The sequence below is a fragment of the Erpetoichthys calabaricus genome, chromosome 6 (assembly GCF_900747795.2).
Source record: "Erpetoichthys calabaricus chromosome 6, fErpCal1.3, whole genome shotgun sequence".
NCBI lineage: Eukaryota > Metazoa > Chordata > Cladistia > Polypteriformes > Polypteridae > Erpetoichthys > Erpetoichthys calabaricus.
This window is the reverse complement of record NC_041399.2, coordinates 82,802,076-82,826,625: the sequence shown is the minus strand read 5'-3', so window position 1 is coordinate 82,826,625 and position 24,550 is coordinate 82,802,076.

The window sequence follows — 24,550 nt, the reverse complement described above, 5'->3', positions numbered from 1 at the left end:
AGGACAGACACTGAAAGTGAAATCAGTGGTGGAAAGCTGTTAATCTTCTGGTCTCCATTGAAAGGAAAAGAAAAGGCGTTATTATAGAACGGCAACCCTGGAGCAGCAGAGAATTACCATCACCAGAGCCTTTAAACTTTGCCCCATGCATAAGTGAGTGGCAGTGTCCATCAGGCACCTGCAACCAGTACAGGTTTTAGGGCACTTTAATGTTTAGTCCTGAATTACACACACACACGCGCACACACAAAATGCATTCATCTTTGAAACATCACATATAAGGCCGTCACTGACTGAGCACTCAGTTGTTTGAAAGAGGTAGTATTATCTGATAAAGTATCCAATCAATATATAATTTACTGCTTTCAGATTTCAAAAATGAATGTATTACCAATTCATTTTGCCATATTCCAGTAGAGAAAATTATATACTGTAACCAGTAGGGGGACACTACCAAGACCCAAACCCAATAACACTCAACAAAGTCACAGACTCAAATAATGGATTTTTAATCCTCCAAGAAAATTTACAATGAAGAACAGCATCCAAACAATTTTTTTTTTCTTCTCAGCGGAGTGTCGCCCACTGCCTCCCGACTCTGATTTCTTGAGGTAAGGCAGTGAGCTCCTTTTATGCCGGACCTGGAACGGCATCCAGTGACCTAACATGACTTGTGTGGAGCACCTCCAGGCTGTCTGAGAACCAGGGCAGTCTTCCCCTGAAAGTGCCCCCTTGGGACCGTGACAGGATTGTACTTCCGGACTCCAGTTCCCATGAACCCCTGTGGATGTCCAAGCTGGGACGCCTCCTGCAGACCACTTCCATCTAACATATGGGGGATGAAACTGTACCTGGTCTCCAGCTTCTGCTCATCCATCCACTGGCACCTTACAGCTTGGCAAGTGGTCATGCCGGGATGCCAGTCTGTGTCCTCCAAGGAACTCACAATACAATACCTTCAAATCAATCAGACTATATATGTGCTAATTTCCTAAAGGTAGAATAACAAAATAGCATTGTAAAGTATGCTTTAGAAGGACAGATTCATACAGGATGCTGTGATTTGATTGATTTCTTGCTGAAAGCTGGACAGAATACACACAGTGCATATTGTGTTTGAACTAAACTCTGTCTGCTTTTCCATGTATACTGTAATGTAACCATGAGGTACTTAAGGTGTTTAAAAGATTGTTTTTTTGCTTCTTTCATTTGTCCCCTACTAATCTGTTGCCAAGAAACAAGAAATCTGACCTGGTGTTAAGATTACCAAAAGTCAATAGCTCAGCAGATAAATGTACTTATTATTGTGATGAATGTTTAATTAGGAAAATATAGAGTTACAATAAAAATCATAAGGAGCTTATAAACAAAGGAAGCCATGGCTCGACAAACCAAATTCGTAAAGTAAACAATCAAGTATATACTTTTAAGAGCCAGATGCTCCATATCCTTCTTCTTAGACTCATGTAGCCCAGCTGAGCCAGTAAAAGCAGCCTACATGCCCATTGAACACAGGGAGTGTGAGTGTGACTTGTAATGGATTGCATTTTTTTTGTCTCCTTCTGCTTAATGCCTTTTAGATTCCCCCTAGGTTTCCATGAGCCATTAATGGAGACAGCAGCCTTGGAAAATGAAGATGGATGGTTTAGGTAAAGCCCATGGAGTTAAAGCCCAAATAGACTTGTGGACCAACCTTAATATGCTTAGGTGGTCCACATTTTCTTAGTCTTTTTAAAATGTGTCTAATAAGTCTAATAATTGTTCAGAGTTATAATTATTAATTTGCTTAATATAAAAGAAATATAAAGTCCAAGAAAATGTTATCAATAAAAATTTGATCACAAAAAAAGTAATATCATTAATTTGATTGATTAGCATTGCCTTGGCAACAGACTGCTAAAATTTGTGCCATCTTTAATTATATTTTCATGCCATTTTCATTTCATATTTTTTGTAATAACATTCTATACATTCCTTTTGTGTACTAGGATGTTGCATTAACTTAAAGAACTTTGAAAAAAAAGATCAATGATTGAAGAAAACCCCCTTACTCTGGCATCTAACCTTACATCCCACTCAACTATAAATATGCACCAGCATCTCAGAGACAGCCCACAAAGTGGCTTTGACTGTAAAAGTATTAGAAAAATTTCAGATTCTTTTCATCTTGGGATCTTGCAACATAAAACAAAATGTATTAGATTTTATTATAAAAAAAGCTGAGAAATGAAAGTGATCATTAGCAGTGTATCATCAAAATGGTTTTCTTTTAATCATATTGTTTGCTTATGTCATTTGTACAGAATTACACTTTTATGTCAGCATGTTAAATCCAATTTAATGCTGTCTTCTTTTTATTGTCATAATGAAAAACTGTGTGGATGTAATTATAAAAACACAAAATATTTCTTCATTTTCAGACTACAGTAGTCTTAATATCTCCAGTTTGATCCCAATCCCAAGAAAGAAAAAAAGAAAGTGAAAAAATGAAATTTTGACTTGTATACTTATGAATTTTTTGCAGTTGTTGTAGGCATTCCAGGAATTAAGAGAAAAAGTCAGACCTACGTTTAAAGTAAACCATATTGCCATTGCCAATAGTCTGCATTTTTGTTAATTAAGCTAATTAAATTTGTGTTGTACCTTTTTGTAGACCGTCATGTACAGTGCATCCGGAAAGTATTCACAGTGCATCACTTTTTCCACATTTTGTTATTACAGCCTTATTCCAAAATGGATTAAATTCATTTTTTTCCTCAGAATTCTACACACAACACCCCATAATGACAATATGAAAAAAATTTACTTGAGATTTTTGCAAATTTATTAAAAATAAAAAAATTGAGAAAGCACATGTACATAAGTATTCACAGCCTTTGCCATGGGGCTCAAATTGAGCTCAGGTGCATCCTGTTTCCCCTGATCATCCTTGAGATGTTTCTGCAGCTTAATTGGAGTCCATCCATCCATCCATTATCCAACCTGCTGAATCGAGTCCACCTGTGGTAGATTCAGTTGATTGGACATGATTTAGAAAGGCACACACCTGTCTATATAAGGTCCCACAGTTGACAGTTCATGTCAGAGCACAAACCAAGCATGAAGTCAAAGGAATTGTCTGTAGACTCCGAGACAGGATTGTCTCGAGGCACAAATCTGGGGAAGGTTACAGAAAAATTTCTGCTGCTTTGAAGGTCCCAATGAGCACAGTGGCCTCCATCATCCGTAAGTGGAAGAAGTTCAAAACCACCAGGACTCTTCCTAGAGCTGGCTGGCCATCTAAACTGAGCGATCGGGGGAGAAGGGCCTTAGTCAGGGAGGTGACCAAGAACCCAATGGTCACTCTGTCAGAGCTCCAGAGGTCCTCTGTGGAGAGAGGAGAACCTTCCAGAAGGACAACCATCTCTGCAGCAATCCACCAATCAGGCCTGTATGGTAGAGTGGTCAGACGGAAGTGACTCCTTAGTAAAAGGCACATGGCAGCCCACCTGGAGTTTGCCAAAAGGCACCTGAAGGACTCTCAGACCATGAGAAAGAAAATTCTCTGGTCTCATGAATCAAAGATTGAACTCTTTGGTGTGAATGCCAGGCGTCACGTTTGGAGGAAACCAGGCACTGCTCATCACCAGGCCAATACCATCCCTACAGTGAAGCATGGTGGTGGCAGCATCATGCTGTGGGGATGTTTTTCAGCGGCAAGAACTGGGAGTCTAGTCAGGATAAAGGGAAAGATGACTGCAGCAATGTACAGAGACATTCTGGATGAAAACCTGCTCCAGAGCGCTCTTGACCTCAGACTGGGGCGACGGTTCATCTTTCAGCAGGACAACGACCCTAAGCACACAGCCAAGATATCAAAGGAGTGGCTTCAGGACAACACTGTGAATGTCCTTGAGTGGCCCAGCCAGAGGCCTGACTTGAATCCGATTGAACATCTCTGGAGAGATCTTAAAATTGCTGTGCACCGACGCTTTCCATCCAACCTGATGGAGCTTGAGAGGTGCTGCAAAGAGTAATGGGCGAAACTGGCCAAGGATAGGTGGGCCAAGCTTGTGGCATCATATTCAAAAACACTTGAGGCTGTAATTGCTGCCAAAGGTGCATCGACAAAGTAATGAGCAAAGGCTGTGAATACTTATGTACATGTGATTTCTCAGTTTTTTTATTTTTAATAAATTGTTAAAAACCTCAAGTAAACTTTTTTCACATTGTCATTATGGGGTGTTGTGTGTAGAATTCTGAGGAAAAAAATGAACTTAATCCATTTTGGAATAAGGCTGTAACATAACAAAAGGTGGAAAAAGTGATGCGCTGTGAATACTTTCCGGATGCACTGTATTTAGGATCTTCACAATATCATATGTGAAGAAGGCACTCCACAACAATATATTCATATATTCCCTCAGAATATCATTCAGAATCCTTGTTTGGGAACTGCAAGCCTCCACGGACTCTTTTTATATTATTTTATTTGTTTTTACATTGGTAGTGACTCTTTTCCTTTTAAGTAACTACAGTTTTGCAAAATGTATTGCAGCTCTTCATACATGTTTTTGAAGTAAACTCAAAAAAGAGTATTACAATTATGTTTACACGCCAGCGCATTCTTTCTTTGAACAAATTTAGTGAATTCTAATTACCTCTTTTTAATAATATGGGAAGTAAATCTTGAAACCACAGTTTCTCTTTATTATAAAAAAAAATCTTGGAAGGAGACGAGATGTGATTTTCTCTAAGAGACACTTTCACATGAGATTTGTGTTTGTACCAAGAGATTTAACCACACCCGGTGACGGAAATAAAAGACAAAAGTAGATGACAAAGTACAACGGTGCAGTACACATGCAGAGCAGGTTAGAGATAATGGAAGTATGAAAATTCAAAAGTCTCAAAAAAAGGATAATGAATATCACATTAGCGCAAACAAATGGAAAATATTACTTGGTGAAATAATGAAAAAGTGAAAAGAGATCAAATATATTGTTCAGATTTAAACTTTAAGTTGGAGACTTGTAGATCTTCTAATTCGTGTTGCCATCAGAGAAAAAAAAGTAGTGTTTCTTCCCAATGAAGTAGTGTATCCACGAGAATTAAAAGATTTGTTGTTTGGTGAAAGTGAAATCCCCCGAGAGAAAATTTCAAGCCCCGCGAGACAAGAGCTTACGCAAAGAGATTTGGAAAAGTCCTGCCTACATAACCACACACATGGTTCAATCATTTCTCATTTGTGTGAATGCTACTGTCAGAAACATTTCTTGTAGAGCGAAAGAAACGATATTAACTCACAGGCATTTATACATTGCATTGTCACGATGTAATTCCAAACATGGAATCAAAATTCAATGCAATATTGGTGAAAGGTAAAAGCGAAAAGAGATCGAATATATGGACATAGGTGATATGACAGAAGTATGTCGATATTGTAGATTGTCTAATTCGTGTTGCCATCAGGGAAAAGTAGTGTTTCTTCCCAATGAAGAGGCCTATCCGCGAGAATTAAAAGTTTTGTTGTTTGGTGAAAGTGAAATCCACATACGCGAATGACAGAGATGCAAAGTGGCTGGAGCATAGCGCAGGATGGGGGGTTTGGCGAGCGAAGCAAGCAAGGGGGCAAAGCCCCCTAGTCTCCTAAAAGCAAATTCTGTAATGTAAGTTTCTGTTTAGTTTTTACAAGTGTGGGCAATTCTCAGAAAGTGTTGCCCCAGAAAGACGCATGGCCAGATATACCATTAAGCCGACCTGGGGGTACAAGCTGAGGTCCTGCTTATAAAGTGACTTTCACAAATGCGAGAGAAAAAAAGAAAATGACTAATGACTGAAAAAGTTGAAGTTTTCAACAAAAGGTTCACATAACAAACCACCATCCAGCAGACACCCAACTCTAATTTCATCCTTACAATTATAAACCTATCCATTCAGACCTCACTGAAAAGCTTTTAAAAGAAAAATATGAATTGGTTGATATGGCTAGAGCATTGTTAGAGTAGGTGTCTCAAAGGTCGCATTTTAGAGATTGTGCATTTGATGTGTTATTATGCCACCAAAAAAAAGTCTGCTGTTGTGATTATATTTTAAATAATTGTTGTGTATTTTTTATTCATTTAACAGATCTAGTGGAGAGAGACAAGTGAATTGTGGATTCAACTTACCGGTAAGCCTTTCTGGATGACAAAGGTATTCCTTCAGGTTTTATACTCACTAAATGAGAAAGACAGCTAGAAAACAGTAAATTATCTTTGGACTAATAACTGGTCCAGTTCAGTGGAGTCACCAACATAGATGTGAACAATAATGTAGTGGAAAATGAGGCCACTGCAGGTGATACAAAGCACCAAATAAAACGAAATCTGAATGAAGAATCCCTTTTCTGGCCTTACTTTTTATTTGTTGTAAATAGGCAACCACAAAACACTCACTTACATTTCACCTTTTTTCCATAAGGCAGCAAAGGCTTTTTAAAAATGTTTAACACATTGACAGCTGGGTCATTTATTACCAGGATGCTGCAGTATAGGTCTATGTATATATGATAAATATTGAACTCTATCAAAACTCATAAAAAATGTAAAGAATGTAATGGAAAGTAACGATTTTATTATAAACAGTACTTCTGTCAACACTTTGAAAATGTAAAAAAAAATCAAATGAAAAATGTAAAGAAATTGTTTTTTTCTTTATTTTCACCAGCAACTTGACTGAAAGTCTGCACTTGAGTACTTAAAACATGGGGCCATTCACAGCGCAGACTTAGAAGCACATATGCTTCAAATATAATGCATTTCTTTGCTTGTTGCACACAGTGCATTTCATAGTTGGTGAGTGTTTACACTCAGTGGATGTCAGGATGTCCACGTAATACTAGCCTGACAGATGTGACAAGTCAGATGCCTTGTGATGAAGAAAAAAACTTCGGCTAATTAGCTTTGAGTAGTAATGAGAGTGCGGATGATTTGAAAATAAAACCAGAACCACTATCACTATCAGAATCTGCAGCCAGGGGATTGAAGACCTCAGTCGCCTCACTGTCTGCATCACAACCAGAGCCTACAGGTTCCACATTATGCAATTGATATTGTATTGAATTCATATAATATTCATCTTCTGACAAATCTAGTTGAGTAGCTTTATACCTGTGTTACAATGATACAACTACATACTGTGTTTTTATAAAACTATTTTCTGCAGGCTCTTGACACCAATACATGGCAGCACTGTGGCAGGTAACTGAGACGTGGCAGCAAAGATCACCAGCATGCTGGCTGCATCTACAGTGGCTCTATACTGAGGTAGGAGTTATTTCGTACATCATGCCTCAAGAGGCTCAAAGACATACAAGTTAATTCATACCTCATGTACAACTCAACTCATAGTCATTAAAACAGTATGAGTTTAGTACAGCCACTGGCAGCAGCCCAGCAGACTTGAACTAGCTGTGCTACACATCTAAGACAGGTTGAAATCAAAGCAATCAACCTCAGCATTGACATTTGCAGTACACTATCTATTGGAATGTAATTTGAAATGCATGTAAGAATAAAATGCATTTAATTTGTCATTCCAACAGATGGTACATTACAAACATTTGTAGAATAAAATACATTACTACAAAAGTCTGTGATGCCCCATCTGTTGTATTGACAAATGCAATGCATATATTTTTGTTATATGCCATTTGGCATGGAATTTCTAACCGCTGTGTTAATGTTTGTGATGCGCCATCTATTTAAATGACAGAGATAGTAACTGGATGGACACACAGATATACAGATACACAGACACTTATCCTTTTATTAAGGTGGATAATTGCCAAATTCTTAAGAAGCCCTGCACAGGTCCACACAAAAAATATAGTTTTTTCTACTTTTTGATAGCATGAGATATCCTTTTCCCATGGAGTTATGTAGGGTGTATTAGTATTCTTGAAATTGAGCAGAATTTTCTAACAATGAAGTGTAGGCAATAATGGTCAGTTTTTCACCAGATAGTCTATTCTCATCCGAAATAACTATAAACATTGCAGTATGAGGATCTGTAATACTTTTAAATCATACACTATCTGATAGATAAGAAAAGATATTTTCACAAAAGGGTTGTAATTTTGGACAGTCCTAAAAGGTATACCCAAGAGCCACCAGAGTAATCTGGCATCATACCCAATTAATGTCCATCCCTGATATAATTTAAATAATTTCAATTTGGAAAGGTGTGTCCGGTGTACAATTTTCAGATTTATTATTATAGCATGTTTTGCACAAATTGATGAGGAATGAATGTTGAAAACTAACAAATTGCACTCCTTGCCTGTGATAGGTCCTTTCCCAGCAGTACTGATAGTGACTTATCGATGATCTTCATAAAAATAATGAATATAGTGTGGAAATGCTATTCTCAGTATGAGCATTTGTGGAGGAAAAGAAAAGTTAGGCAGTTTTTTTCTAAAAATCTCCTGCCTAGTAAATAGTAAATAGAAAAATAAGTGTGTTGAAGGAATTTAATATTTAGAACAAATTTGACCAAATGGTGCAAATGCAGTATCAACATGACGACTTCTAAAGGCTTAGATACCTAATGTCTTCTATGTAGCTGAGAGTGCAGTTATCCTTAAATAGAGCAGCAGAAAGCAGTGTCTTCTTCTTAAAGTGTTTCTTCTTCATTGGTTCCATGTTTTAAGTGAGTAAAGTACAATCCCATTACTAGTAAACTGGTGATAATTATCCATGACTGGAAAACAAAGCAGAGCACACAGAGAAGACTTCTTACAAGATTTTCTTTCCAGATCAAGCAAAGCAGGTACTTATCAAATACTTTCCTCCACTTACCTTTGTCTCAAATTACAAATATTTGCAGTCCAGTAGTATAGCTGCAATTCAGGTCACACCAAGTCACCTTCTTTCGATTGTTGTAACATTGATTTTTTAATATGTCTTTATTCCTTCTATATGAACAAGCCTATAATGGAGTCAAGCTTTTTAAAAACTGTTATTAATAATTAAAGGAAAATAATAAAAAAAGAATATAAATTTGGTGAGGATATTTATTTTAACTATACTAAGTCCGCCTGCTAGAGAGAGGTGAAGAGTTGACCATCTATTGACATCTTTTTTAGTGCTTTCCATTAAACTGCCAAAAATATGTTTAAAGTTCCTTGTAACTGTAATTCCCAAGTACTTAATATGTTCTGAAACAGTCAGCTGAAAGCCTTTTCATACACTATTACATGCTAATGTGTTTATCAGAAAAAACACACTCTGGATTTTAAATCCAGAAATCTTGCAAAAGTCATGTAATACACTTATTAAGATTGGCAGTGATATATAAAACCATTTTGTATGCATAGAGAGAGATTCTTCATACCAATCTTTCCTTTATAATTCCCTTTATTTCTGAATTTTGTCAAAGACAAATGCCCAGAAGTTTGATAACAGTTGCAATCTTTATTACTTCCTCTCCCATGCCCCACACACCCCAATCTTGCCTCCTCAAAAAAAGGTCAAACTCTTCATAGTCCCATTCCTCTGACATGCCAGGTGGCATAAACACATTGTTCCTCCCAAAAGCAGAGATTAATTAATTGCTATAGTACACATTAATTGCTTTGCAAGTGTCTATTAAAACAGTCAATAGACAGAACTACTAAAGTGACTGATAATACTGCAAATAATACTGCACAGAGGAACAGTCATTTTGAAAAAAAAAGATAGAATCAGAAGATGGACTGTAAAAAATAACTAACCAAGGTAAGAACTAGTAAGATAAAATTCACAGCACAGGATAATATTGCACAGCATAGAAAAAACCCGTAAGTAGAGAATTGTAACGAAAATGTCAGAAACCAAAAATAACAAATAAAGCCAAAACCAAAACAACAGAAGCAAAACTTCAAAGTTCAAAGCCAAAAATATTCCAAAAAAAAAAGCACTAGGTGCAATATTATGTTATATTCACAAACTTGGATGATGAATGATCTGTGTTGGTGGCTTATGAGTCGTCACACTGAAGATGCCACTCTGTGTAATTCTGAAGGTGTCACCCAGCAATCTAGGAATGCGTCCCTAAGTAAGGGAGATCAAGGTAGTGACACCTACAAGGAAAAGAAGATTGCATTATGGGAGAACACCTTTACTTTTAAAAACACCACTAAAATGCACCCAATGCAAAAACAATATAACAACCAGATTCTTTGACCTCAAAAACCCCTGAACCAAAGTTTCAATTATATTTAGAGTTGTAAGAGACGGCCGGCAGCTCAACCCGGTCAGGACACTCCTGAGATGGAAGGATGGGGGAAGGCAGTTTTTCAAGGACACTGCCTCCCCCAAAACACTAGATGTCAGCTTCCCTGGACTGCAGCAGTGCCTCAGATTCCCGCAGGGCACTATGGGACATGGAGTTTAGCAACACAGCCCTGCTGGGTACTGTGGGTGCCACCAGGGGATGCTGTAGGAAGTTGATGGGAGAATAAATTCTCACCTAGCCTGGAATTACTAATTAATTATGACAACGGAAACCCTGAAGTACTTCCGGCTGATTAAAAACCTGAATTCTCTGTCCGACCCGGAAGTGCTGGCAAATCATGTGGGAGAAAGAACAGAAGGACTTCCGGGTCAAAGTTTATATAAAGGACTGCTGAAGACCCAACAAGCAAACCAGAGTCAGGAGGATGGGAACAAAGCTTGCTTGGAGGTGTGGAGGAGTTATAGAGAGAGAATAGTGATTATTATTGTGTTTCTTGAATGTGTATTTGTGGCTGTGGTGCTTTGGGAGCACTGTGGAAGAAGAAATATTTAATAAATATCTTCTGGGTGCTTTTAACCTGTGCTGTGCATCTGTCTGTTGGGTTTAAGGGGCAACAGTGAAATCTAGCATCCACAGAGGCCAAGAAGAAACTTTAAAAAGTAAAAAATAAATTCCTGGTCATGACAGCTAATGCTAATACCAGTGCTCCGCAACCTTTTCTCACCTACGACACACCAAAGTTCTTCCTAGAAATCCGCGGCACATCAAAAGCCAAAATATATAGCAGTGGCGTAGCTTTCCGCTCCGAGCGCCAGCTATTTAGGGGCGTCCAAACTACGGTAGTTTCCTTTTTTTTTTTGTTCCTTGAGGAGGCGCAAAAAAAAAAATTCTTTCAGCTTTAGGGCGTCAAATTTTTCACCGCCCCGGACAACATGAACTCCAGCTATGCCACTGATATATAGATATTAATTTAATACACTAATGTTACAATAAATTTTCATTTTTTATTGTAAGTATACATACATAAAAACTATATTTACTTTTATACAATCTTAATAATTATTATAACATAATGACTGATTAATGTGATACCTGCGCTTGTTTCAATGAACACAAAAGTTTTATATTCGGCTCAATATTTGACAGCGCAACCCGAAGTTCTTGGTCAAGATCTTTTAAGCATGACCGCTTATCATTTTTAATTAACACAAGAGTTGTTTGTCTTTTTTGGCGTAACTGGGATGGTTTGAATTTAGATGGCGATTTAGTTTACTGGGTGCCATTGCCTCGTTTGATAGCTGATCGCCGCAAATGATGCATTGTGGCTTTGGAGCCATTTCGTCACCACACCACGAGAATCCATATCAAATGTAGTCTTCGTTGTACTTCCTTTTCACAATCTTCTTTGTTTTTTTTTTGCAACACTTGTGCTGGGTTCTTCATCATCTGTACGTGAAGACGAATCTTTTCCACGTAAAAATGTATCCATATTTAAAGCGGTATAAAACTAAATATGAATCACACGAAGAACGTTAACCATACACAATTCAGCAACACAACTAATAGTAATGAATGATAACTACTGTCACAAGACGAGTGAATGCAACGTAGCATGACTAATACGTCGGCTTGAATTGAATCTAGGTGAGGGCACGGAGCGCTCTGCCTATCAAAGCATACTACGCAGTTGTCTGTCGACTACATAGGACCTACGTCGTAGGCGACAGGCGCCAGGCGATGGGATTTATTATTTCAGAGAAATGACACATAAAATTATGAAACCTTTAAAATGCTATTTACGTGAATATTTCATTCCACGTATTCTCGTTATTGTGTTTCTAAGGAGGACCTTTGAAATATTATTTAGTTAGAAAATTGTCTTATTTGACCGCGTCACACCTGTATCGGCTCAAGTCACACCAGTGTGCCGTGGCACACCGGTTGCGGAGCACTGCTAATACTAAGGAATTAATAAACCGGTGTTAAAAACAATACCTAATATATAATAACACACTAGGGTTTCTCAGAGCTATCTCATTTGTCAGTATGGCTTTGGTTTGATTGATCACTTTGGCTTTGATGACGTGATTGAAAGTGGAAGTGCGAGTGTGAATTTGAAAGTACAAGGTAGTACTAGTGAAGTATATGAGGATATTTAAGGATATGTATGAGGGTGCCTACACATAAGTGAGAACTAGTGTAGGAATAACAGGCGGATTTGCAGTTAAGGTTGGGTTACATCAAGGACCATCATTAATCTTTTTCTCTTGTTATGGATATTATTTCTAGGGTAAAATTACTTGTAGATCAGGGCCAATGTGACATGCTATTTGATTTGTGAACGACATCATGCAATGTAGCATCACTAAAAATACTGTAGAAGGTAAACTGGAGCAGTGGAGAAGAGCTATGGAGGATACCGGTCTAAAGATTAGTAGGAAAATCAGAATATCTAAGTTTTAAGGGACAAGAACAAGATGGAGAAATTAACCTCCAGAGAAAAGGGTTTAAAAGGTTGGAAAAGTTCAAATACCTAGAATCAACCATACCAAAGGATGGAGAGCTAGATATAGAAATAAACCGTAGAATGCAATCAGGTTGGTAAAAGTTACCAGGAGTGTTATGTAAAATTAGTGCAAAAGCGAAGAGTAAAGTGTATAAAACAGAGGTCAGACCAGCATTGCTGTATAGATCAGGAACCCGGGCACTTAAAAAGGTGCATAAAAGAAAATTGAATGCTGCATAAATGAGAATGTTAAGATGGATGTGTGGAGTAACACAGCTTGCTAAGATCACGAATGACAGAATCTGAGGTACGGCTAAAGCTGGGATAATCTCAAAGAAAATACAGTAAGAAGGTTAAAGTGGCTTGGGCATGTAATGAGAAGTGAGGTAAACAATGTGGGGTCGAAGAACCATGGATACAGTGATGTCAGGACAGAGGAGAGGAGGACAACCAAAGAACACAGGCAAGGACGGTGTGAAGGGAGATCTAAAGAAGAAAGGGACATCAGGCAAGTTAGTCTATAAAAGACGAGAAAGGAGGAGGCCAGCCCAATACATAAAGTGGGAAAAGCTTTAGAAGAAGAGTGAAGGTGTTAGCTTTCCATACAAAATTTCTGCACATCGTCTTATTTTTAGTTGAAAAAAATAATGGCAAGCTAAAACCTGTTATGTGTTGTTGGTCTTTGCTTTATTGGATTTGGTGAGGATTTGATAGTTGAGTTGGATGCTAATCTGTATAAGCACAAAACTGAAAAAAAAATAAACTTGACTTTTTCTTAAGACTTTAAGTGTTATAACATACTGGGTTCTAATTACATTTGTATCAACAGTCCCAATAGCCCAACAGAAGATCTGGATAGAGTAAGAAGTAACAGATCCCTACTGTGCCAAAATGCCCACAGAGAAAGGAAAGATTGGAGCCTATTTCACTACTTGATATCATAAGACATTATGAAGTAACCTGGGGACTGGCAAAGTACAGTACCAATTAGTCTGAGTCCAAGGCACAAGTTGACGGAAAGCATCCTGTAATATCAAAGTAGGTGCTTATTAAACTAAACAATGCACAATTTGGTGAAACATATCATTAAGCTGTCATAATGCCAGTTTAAGTGAAAGTCTCGAAAACCACGTCAGAAACACCACCTAATGAGGAGTTCCACTATTACTCTCCCAGTTCCCAAGTTTCATTAGGTTACAGTTATTTTATTTGTTGTTTCATATGCACTGACTTGCATGCTTACTGTTTGATTCTTCCTAAAGAATTAAATATTTTTCTTATATATTTAGTTTCCAGTATGCTTTGTGATATAAGAATTTGAGCTATTTCATTAAAACTCCTGCTTAGTACATTATCTTTTCTTTTTCTAAATCACCAATCAGTCTTCTTTTGAAGCTGCTGGAAAACATGCAAGCATATTTATATGCTTAAATTATTTTTTAAGCTGCCTAAGCCAATTAATGTTACAATAATGATTCTCAAAAGCGTTTGACCTTTATTTGCATGTAGTCTACCTCCCCAGCTCCACATCTATATAAAAACATTCAACCTTACAGACATAATGTGACCTTCTCTGTTGAAAACAAACAAGCAATTATTTATGAAATCATGGCATGCTGTTAATAAATATGTAAAAAATCTTCAAGTCAATTGCTGAAAAAAAGTAAAATAGAGTTGGGCCTGCCTTGCCCAACATAATTTGTCATACTACATATCACACAATTCTTACAAATTTTGTGATTATACAGTACAGTAGCCTCTATATCCATCCATCCATCCATCCTCTTCCGCTTATCCGAGGTCAGGTCGTGGGGGCAGCAGCTTGAGCAGAGATGCCCAGACTAACCTCTCCCCGGCCACTTCTTCTAGCTCTTCCGGGAGAATCCCAAGGCGTTCCCAGGCCAGACGAGAGACATAGTTCCTCCAGCGTGTCCTCGGTCTTCCCCGTGGCCTCCTCCCGCTTAGACGTGCCCAGAACACCTCACCAGGGAGGCATCCAGGAGGCATCCTGATCAGATGCCCGAGCCGCCTCATCTGACTCCTCTCGATGCGGAGGAGCAGCGGCTCTACTCTGAGCCCCTCCCGGATGACCGAGCTTCTCACCCTGCGGAGGAAACTCATTTCAGCCACTTATATTCGCGATCTCGTTCTTTCGGTCAATACCCATAGCTCATGACCATAGGTGAGGGTAGGAACATAGATTGACTGGTAAATTGAGGGCTTCGCCTTGTGGCTCAGCTCCTTTTTCACCACGACAGACCGATGCAGAGCCCGCATTACTGCAGATGCCGCACCGATCCGCCTGTCAATCTCACGCTCCATTCTCCCCTCACTCGTGAACAAGACCCCGAGATACTTGAACTCCTCCACTTGGGGCAGGATCTCGCTATCAACCCTGAGAGGGCACTCCACCCTTTTTCCGGCTGAGGAACATGGTCTCGGATTTGGAGGTGCTGATTCCCATCCCAGCCGCTTCACACTCAGCTGCGAACCGATCCAGAGAGAGCTGAAGATCACGGCCTAATGGAGCAAACAGGAGAACATCATCTGCAAAAAGCAGTGACCCAATCCTGAGTCCACCAAACCAGACCCCCTCAACGCCCTGGCTGCGCCTAGAAATTCTGTCCATAAAAGTTATGAACAGAATCGGTGACAAAGGGCAGCCCTGGCGGAGTCCAACTCTCACTGGAAACGGGTTCGACTTACTGCCGGCAATGCGGACCAAGCTCTGGCACCGATCGTACAGGGATCGAACAGCCCTTATCAGGGGGTCCGGTACCCCGTACTCTAGGAGTACCCCCAACAGGATTCCCCAAGGGACACGGTCGAATGCCTTTTCCAAGTCCACAAAACACATGTAGACTGGTTAGACAAACTCCCATGCACCCTCCAGGACCCTGCTAAGGGTGTAGAGCTGGTTCACTGTTCCGCGACCAGGACGAAAACCACACTGTTCCTCCTGAATCCGAGGCTCGACTATCTGATGAACCCTCCTCTCCAGGACCCCCGAATAGACTTTTCCAGGGAGGCTGAGGAGTGTGATCCCTCTGTAGTTGGAACACACCCTCCAGTCCCCTTTCTTAAAGAGGGGGACCACCACCCCGGTCTGCCAATCCAGAGGCACTGTCCCTGATGTCCATGCGATGTTGCAGAGGCGTGTCAACCAAGACAGTCCTACAACATCCAGAGCCTTGAGGAACTCCGGGCGTATCTCATCCACCCCTGGGGCCCTGCCACCAAGGAGTTTTTTGACCACCTCGGTGACCTCAGTCCCAGAGATGGGGGAGCCCACCTCTGAGTCCCCAGGCTCTGCTTCCTCATTGGAAGGCATGTTAGTGGGATTGAGGAGGTCTTCGAAGTACTCCCCCCACCGACCTACAACATCCCGAGTCGAGGTCAGCAGCGCACCATCCCCACCATATACAGTGTTGACACTGCACTGCTTCCACTTCCTGAGACGCCGGATGGTGGACCAGAATCTCCTCGAAGCCGTCTGAAAGTCGATCTCCATGACCTCCCCAAACTCCTCCCATGCCCGAATTTTTGCCTCAGCAACCACCAAAGCCGCATTCCGCTTGGCCTGCCGGTACCTATCAGCTGCCTCCAGAGTCCCACAGGACAAAAGGGTCCTGTAGGACTCCTTCTTCAGCTTGATGGCATCCCTCACCACCGGTGTCCACCAACGGGTTTGGGGATTGCCGCCACGACAGGCACCGACCACCTTATGGCCACAGCTCCGGTCAGCTGCCTCAACAATAGAGGCACGGAACATGGCCCATTCGGACTCAATGTACCCCACCTCCCTCGGGATGTGGTCAAAGTTCTGCCGGAGGTGGGAGTTGAAGCTACTTCTGACAGGGGGCTCTGCCAGACGTTCCCAGCAGACCCTCACAACATGTTTGGGCCTACCAGGCCTGACCGGCATCCTCCCCCACCATCGAAGCCAACTCACCACCAGGTGGTGATCAGTTGACAGCTCCGCTCCTCTCTTCACCCGAGTGTCCAAGACATGTGGCCGCAAGTCCGACGACACAACCACAAAGTCGATCATCGAACTGAGGCCTAGGGTGTCCTGGTGCCAAGTGCACATATGAACACCCCTATGCTCGAACATGGTGTTCATTATGGACAATCCGTGACGAGCACAGCAGTCCAATAGAAGAAGTCCAGTCAGGCTCACCACCTATGGGAGGGGCCAAGGAGGTCGGGTGCAGTGTGAGTTGGGTGGTGGCCGAAGGCGGGGACCTTGGCGGTCCGATCCTTGCCTACAGAAGCTGGCTCTTGGGACGTGGAATGTCACCTCTCTGAAGGGGAAGGTGCCTGAGCTAGTGCGCGAGGTTGAGAGGTTCCGGCTAGATATAGTGGGACTCACCTCGATGCACAGCTTGGACTCTGGAACCAATCTCCTTGAGAGGGGCTAGACTCTCTACTACTCTGGAGTTGCCCCCAGTGAGAGGCGCCGAGTGGGTGTGGGTATACTTATTGCCCCCCGACTTGGAGCCTGTTCACTGGGGGTTCATTGGGGTAGGGTAGCCTCCCTCCGCCTTCGGGTGGGGGGACGGGTCCTAACTGTTGTTTGTGTGTATGCACCGAACAGCAGTTCGGAGTACCCACCCTTTTTGGAGTCCCTGGAGGGGGTGCTAGAGGGCATACCTTCTGGGGACTCCCTCGTTCTGCTGGGAGACTTCAATGCTCACGTGGGCAATGATAGTGACACCTGGAAGGGCGTGATTGCTGTAAATCAATGGAAAGAAAATGAAGGTGATTATGGGAATTGTACTTCTGTTTTCTTAGTATCAGGATGTGAAACTAATTATTGAGGTTTTTTTTTTTATTAATTTTGTTGTTTTTCTATAATTATTTGGCCTTTTTCTGATAGGCTAGTGATCGCTTACATCTTTAGGGTTTTATAGTGTGGGATGATTTTACAGATTATACATTTATACAGTGGACATGAAGTTGCCGTAGAGTAAGAGTGATTGTACATATTGGCATTACTGACACATCATTAGACCATTACGTTTTATTATATTTAAACTAGCTGTGTAAGCCCGTGCTGCAAAAAGCACGGGGTCCTAGAAACTATTGAAATCGTCAGAAAAAAAATTGAAATGTAGAAATGTCAGGTAATTGAAAGGAGCTACTTTGGGCATCTCTTTCCTAGGAGGTTTTGTGTTGCTGACATGCTCGCATCGTTTGTGCATTAGTGGCTAAGCGACTGTCTTTCTTTGGAGGTTTCCTTTTGCTGGCGTGTTCGCCTTGGTTGTGTATTAGCGGCGGGAGGAAAAGTAAAAGGGATACCGTCTTATCGATGCGCTTGCCTCGCTTCTGTATTAGTCGCTAAGCGAGTGACTCTTTCTTCTGAGGTTTCGCTTTGCCGATGTGTTGGCCTCGCTTGTGTATCGTCCGAGATGGAGCCCTTAGTCCAGGGGTGGCAAACTCCAGTCCTGGATTGCCGCAGTGGCTACAGGTTTTCATGCTAACCCTTTTCCTAATCAGTGAACAGTTTTCACTGCTAATTAACTTCTTTTTCCCTTTATTTTAATAGCCTTGTTTTTAAGGATTCTGTGCTCTGAATTAATTATTTTCTTCATTAAATGACTGCCAAACAGAAATCAAATGTGAAACAAGTCAACAGTTGACCAGCTAAATTGGGGCTTCAAACTCCAACTAATTTCACTCCAACCAGCTTATTAATGAGAAGCCAATTCTTGCTGTTAATTAAACTAGTTATTTAATTCTATGGCTTGTAGCTGCTCTCATTCTGACACAGCAGACATTTCCATAGCTGTTGATTTTCTGTTTTTTCTAAGAACATTGCCAAAATGTTTTGGGGACCTGAGAGATCAACCTTACTGAGACCTTCACCTTTCTTTATTTTCAGATATTGTGTGATGGGCATGGGTGAGCTGGTCATGTGGAGACTTGTTTTGCGTCTCACTATTGTTTGGCAACTAATTAGAGAAAAAGAAACAACTAAGGGGCCTGAATCAAGTCAATTAAAATTAAGGCAAAAAAAGTTAATTAGAAGCAAAAACTAATGAAGAAGATGGTTAGAATGAAAACCTGCAGCCACTGCGGAACTCCAGGACTGGAGTTTTCACCCCTGCCTTAGTCCGACTCCACCTCTCACTTCCAGGCTGGACAGACAAACACACTTCCACATGTAGACGTTTATATATAAGAAGGTTTGTGAAGAATTCATTTTTAAATTACATTTTAATTTTAAGATTCCAAACCTTATTTTCCTCTTTTATCCAGAACAGCTGCAATCACTGCTTTTAATTGACACCAGCTGATAACAGTGAGGTGCACAATAAAAAATAAACCAGCAGTTCACCGTCGAACTTTGTAGTTCTCAAGTTCAGTCATGGACCCCTGCTGTGGTGGCAGGTTTTCACCCCATCTAGCTTCTTGTTTTATTTGAACTCTTAACTCCTAATTAAGCAAGTTATATTTCCCAGTTTGGATTCAATTTATAAATTATAAAACTAGGTTGGCTCATTTTTTACTGGAATGTAGCAAACATTTATGTATGTTACTTGGGGATTTAGTGTTTTTTTTTTTTAATCCTGTTTTTTTTAGATCATTATCACCACAATTCTGATTCTATTTTTCATGGTGTTCTGGCTATTTAAGCCATTATTTACTAATGAGCATGCTATTTATAAGTAGCTACAGCCTATCAGTGTCTTTGTCGTGGTGTCTCCTCTGCTGGCTGTTAATATGTCATTGTTAAATTACAATTAAGAGAGCAAACACCACAGAAGAAAGGGAAATTAATAAAAAAAGAGTCTCACATTTAAAACTATGGCAAAGACTTCTAAATATTCTGTAAATGTAAATTCCACACGTAGTGTTTTTCAGAATATGGGAAAAAAAGACCAGCTAATTAAACAATGAGATGAACCAGAGGTAAAATGACTCACTTGTTGTAAAAAGAGTTAGAACAAAAACCTGCTGCCTCAGAGAGACCCACAAAATGAAACAGACAAAAATGATTTATTTTGGTCCCATTTACCACTGGGTGTATCTGGTTAAATAAAATATTTGGAGAGAAATGCAAGAGCAAAACAATGAAAGACTGACAATTACTAATCTGCTTCTGTTAACAAAATTGATTTTCTCTGATATGAAAGAATTAACACATTGATAAGTCATACATCTAAATAACAAATTCCATTATCAGCAATGATTGGGTTCTAATTAAACAACTGGATTGGACAAAAAAAACTTCAGAACCACTGTGGTTCTCCAGGACCGAACTCGAGGACTCTGTACTCTGGTAATGGCAGCACCTTTTACTTATATGTGGCTCATTCCTGCTGCTTCTCTGCTTGTTGTGTTTGCCCTCTTTCTTTCTTTCTTTCTTTCTTTCTTTCTTTCTTTCTTTCTTTCTTTCTTTCTCAAAAGCTTCAAATTCAGTCCATCTCCATTCTAACTGCTATCAATCAATAGGCAGGTCTTCTTTTAGATTCACTTTAAAGTCACCCTGAAGAGCCCACCAGTGGCCACTGCAACCCTTTAATTCCACGTTGTTGGTGATGTGTGCTGCTTCTGCTTCATCACCTATGCTACCTTCATGGTGGAAGAGTTCTTTTGGAGCATTGGTTTGTAGTGATTTTAATCTAAATACCTTTAGTATAATAAATGTTGTAATGCAAGGATTGTTGGCTGTCTGCTTTGCTTTTGACTGTTACAAATTAGTTTTTCTTCTGACTTATACAACACCTTTTTTTATGATCAATATAATACTTATTGCCTGTGTTGTATCCATTTTTAATAAAGAAGCAATGTAAATTAAACATGACAGTTGCTCAATCTATATTTTTTATGCTGTTTATCAGACTAAAAAAGTTGCTTTTATTATTCTGATGTGGCAAAATGTTATTTTGCATACTGTATTTTTCAGAGTACACCTATTTGTTTATAAAATGGGTGTCAAGATTTGGGTTACATTTTCATTTTTCCTTGGGCTAATTTTATTAAACTGCTTTCATTTTTCTTCTCTTCCATAGATTTTGTGCAAGGGGACTTCATTTCCTTAATTATGTAGTGCAATTAAGTTTGTTTCAAAGGCTCTAAAATAATTTTGTGTGTGCTATTACGCATTATTTCAGACATCATCAGTTTGGGCTTTGTTTTGTCTATTGTTGTTAGTGATATTGTTGCTGTGAGACAACCAGAAGTCACTGCCAGTGACATCACCACGGTGATGGTAGAAATATCAGCATCATGTAGTTTCTGGTTGCCCAGGGTTCAGCATTGCAACAAAAGCCTTTTGCAGTACTAAGTGGTGAATTACTGCCTTAAGTCTTTAAACTTTGCTTTTTTTAACAGTGACCTTGGATTTAGATATGATTGTTGTTTACTGAACGTTTTGATTTTTGGTTTTGACTTTACCTGCCCTTTTGAAAACAACTTTCAGCTATTCCATCTCCTGAACCCTAACGGAATTTTTAGCCTTCTTGTTCCACCCAACAAAACAATTGGGTTTGATTTTGTAGAAGCAAAATTTGCCCCTTATGAAACTTATTTCCTACCTTGCTTGAACATGAAGCTCTCCATATGGGCTCTATACTCCTGTGAAAATGACTGTATAAATTAATTGAATAAATACCTCTCTATTATAAAAAAAATCTTGGAAGGCTTGGAAGGAGATGAGACGTGATTTTCTCTGAGACACTTTAACGTCCTGCAAGACGAGGCAGTGAGACAAAGGAGCAGCTGCTGTACAGGCTTTTAAATGTTCGAACATGCAGATCATGCAGCATGGCATCAACAGCAGCAAGCCAGCAGCTGATCAAGCAAAGAGGAGATAAAAAAAATGTTTTTGTTTCCCATTGTATCACCATTTAAGAGGGGGTTTTGGAGGAGTGACTCGCATCTCCTTAGCATGCATTCAGCCCACCTCTTCACAACGTGAGAGGCAGAGATTTGAAGTGGCTGGCGCGTAGCGTGCCCCGGGAGGGGGAGGGGGTGGGCAAGCGAAGCGAGCAGGGGGCCAAGCCCCCTAGTATATGTAAATATCTGACACCTTTCTTTTTTTGCTCTTTTCAAGTCTTACTTTCTCCTTTATTTTTCTTCAATACATTTATAACCACTTCATTTTCGAACAAATGTATATGCGACTTCCTTTAAATTTTAGGAAACATTTGCCATGGCTTGATTAACTCTAGTTTGGCTTCTGAGTAAAATGCCTCTTCTGTTGATATTAGTTCATCTGCTTGAGTGTAGGACGTCTGCTCATTGTGTCACTGACCTTTTATCACAAAAATTCTCTTTAATCTACTGCTTGATCGATCACTGCATCAACATCACTACTATTCATTTAATTTAAACTCTTTTGATATTAGTACTTTATTAAAATATTTCTGGGAAGCAAAACTGGAATTAATTAAATGTCATATTCGAAATACATACTAACGAGTGCCTGCCCACTGAAATCCAAGATATGGTTTAAAAGATGCATCTGAATTTTATCTCATTTAAGAAAACAATAACAGGTTTTAATTTGCCATTTTTGTTTTGATTCATATACCAAAATTCAATAGTGATGTCTGAAAAAGAAAGTACTGTATACTCCAAGATGCAGATGCTTGCAGAATACCTTTATCAGCATAACTTGAAGCAATTATTCTCTGCATGAGTCTGTTTGTTCTTTACATCTTGTTGAAGGAATTTTAGGCCACTGCTGTTTAAAAAAATACATCATAATTTTTTATTTGAGTGAATGTATTAATGCACGGCTCTTTTAAGGTCTTGCCAGAGCATTTCCAAGGGGTTGAGACTTTCACTTGACTGTTTCAGCACTTAGATTCTTTTCAATCCATTCAGTTACAGATTTGGTTTGTGAGCTTGAGTCATAGCTCTTGTAAATGACCCAATATGAGGTAAACTTTTGCTGTGGTACAGACATTATTCTGTAGAAAATTCTGTTGTAAAGGAATAGCCTGGTGAACTTTGTTATTATGGGTCTTTCAGGTTTTTGTGATTGCAAAACAATCCCAAATTATCACCACCCACCACTGTGCTCAACATATGGTATAAGGCTCTTGAGGTGAAATGCTGTGCTTTGTTTCTTGGTCTGCATGTTTTTTTGCACAATGATACAGTAACTCCACTTTGGTTTTGTCTGTTCAGAGAATATTGTTCTGTTTATTTACATGTAACTTTGGTTCAGTCTTTTCCTAAAGGTAGAGCCATGACCAGTAAACTAAAGCGGTGATGTTCCCAAGATCCCTGAAAGCTTATTTTAGGTTATTTGCAATTTGTGAGTTAAAGTTTTTATTATTTAGATATTTTTGTTATATCTATCTTTATTTATTTTTTCTTTATACAGTCTGATCTTTAGATGGATTTGCTAAGATATCTGTGATATCCAGGTTGCCCACACCTGCCGTTACCTCCTTGAAACCTAGAACAGCAATACTCATGACGGACTGGGCAGCAAGGGACGATACAAAGTGTGCAGGGCTTTTATTCACGGTTTAGTGTTCAAATCAAAAGTACAACGCATTTTCCAAAATAAATAGTATGTCAATAAATAATCTAGATCTATAAATATTTGTGGAGGTTAAAATGCATTTTTTTTAATTCAATAAATAAGTTAAAAATTCAAGGTTATAACAAAGTTAGTATCTGTCACTTTAAAACCCCTCAAGAGCCTTGGGTGCCTCTTTCTAAAACTGACGTCTCTTCTGCTTACCATTTTTGAAATCTTCTCAGAAAGTAGGCCATCATGCCCTGTCATGTCCTCATCACCACTACTTGGCCATTAGTGGGAGTCCACTAAGGGGTTGGTCATTCTAGCTCCATTAGTGTTCATGAAGCAGGATCAACCCCACCCTGGAGCACCATTGCACTGCTCAGGGCAGCATTCCTGACCACCTGTCTGCTTTCTCTATCAGCACTGACTTAGCCATGGTTTTGCCTGACTTCTTTTCTTTCCATTTTCATTTAACCTCTGCTCTCTATCCTTTCCATCTCTTGATCTCCCCTTTTTTCTTACTCTGACACCTTTTATACTTCAATTGGCACAGGTGCCCTAATTATGAAATCCAGAGCGCAAACGAGGAAATCAATCAAACCAAGTGTGTGTGTCTGAACGTGAATGCGGGCTCCACCAATCCCCTCATCATGTACTCAGGGACTCTTGTGCTTGCTACCACATGAACCTATGCCTGCCCAGAGCCTGAGCACACTGTTTTTATTAAAAAAAAAAAAAAAAACTCATGCGCTACCATGAACCCCAAATGTGTTGTACCACAATATGAATGTTTTCAATTTGTAAATAATTCGAAGATTATTAGACTTCAGATCATTCATAAATGGTTTTAAAACATCTTTTGGATTCAAGAGATGAAACAGTTTTTTTCTGGGATTGCTGCGGATATATTTTGTCCTTGGCATTGTCTTAAAACAACTCTGAATGCCAAAAGGTTCCACTTTTATAAAAAGGTGATAAAGTGACATGGTCGTTATCTAATTACATGCAGTCAATCAGCAGTTGCTCACTCTTATTAACTTTGTAATTGATATGGAAGCTGCAAGGATCTGCTTACTTTTTATACATAACTTCTACATTTTGCCTTTAACCCCTAACCCTAAGCCTAACTCTTTGTTGAATAAATAATGAAAAAATGAAATCGGTTAGGAGCTATTTGAAACCTGAGGACAGAACAAATTTTATAACTCTGTGAGGAGTTCCTGATTGTTAGTTATTTCCTTACATGTTAAATCATGGAATTGAAAAATTATGTATTTAGTTTTCTCACAACTGCATAGTGTGTTTATTTTAAATCCATT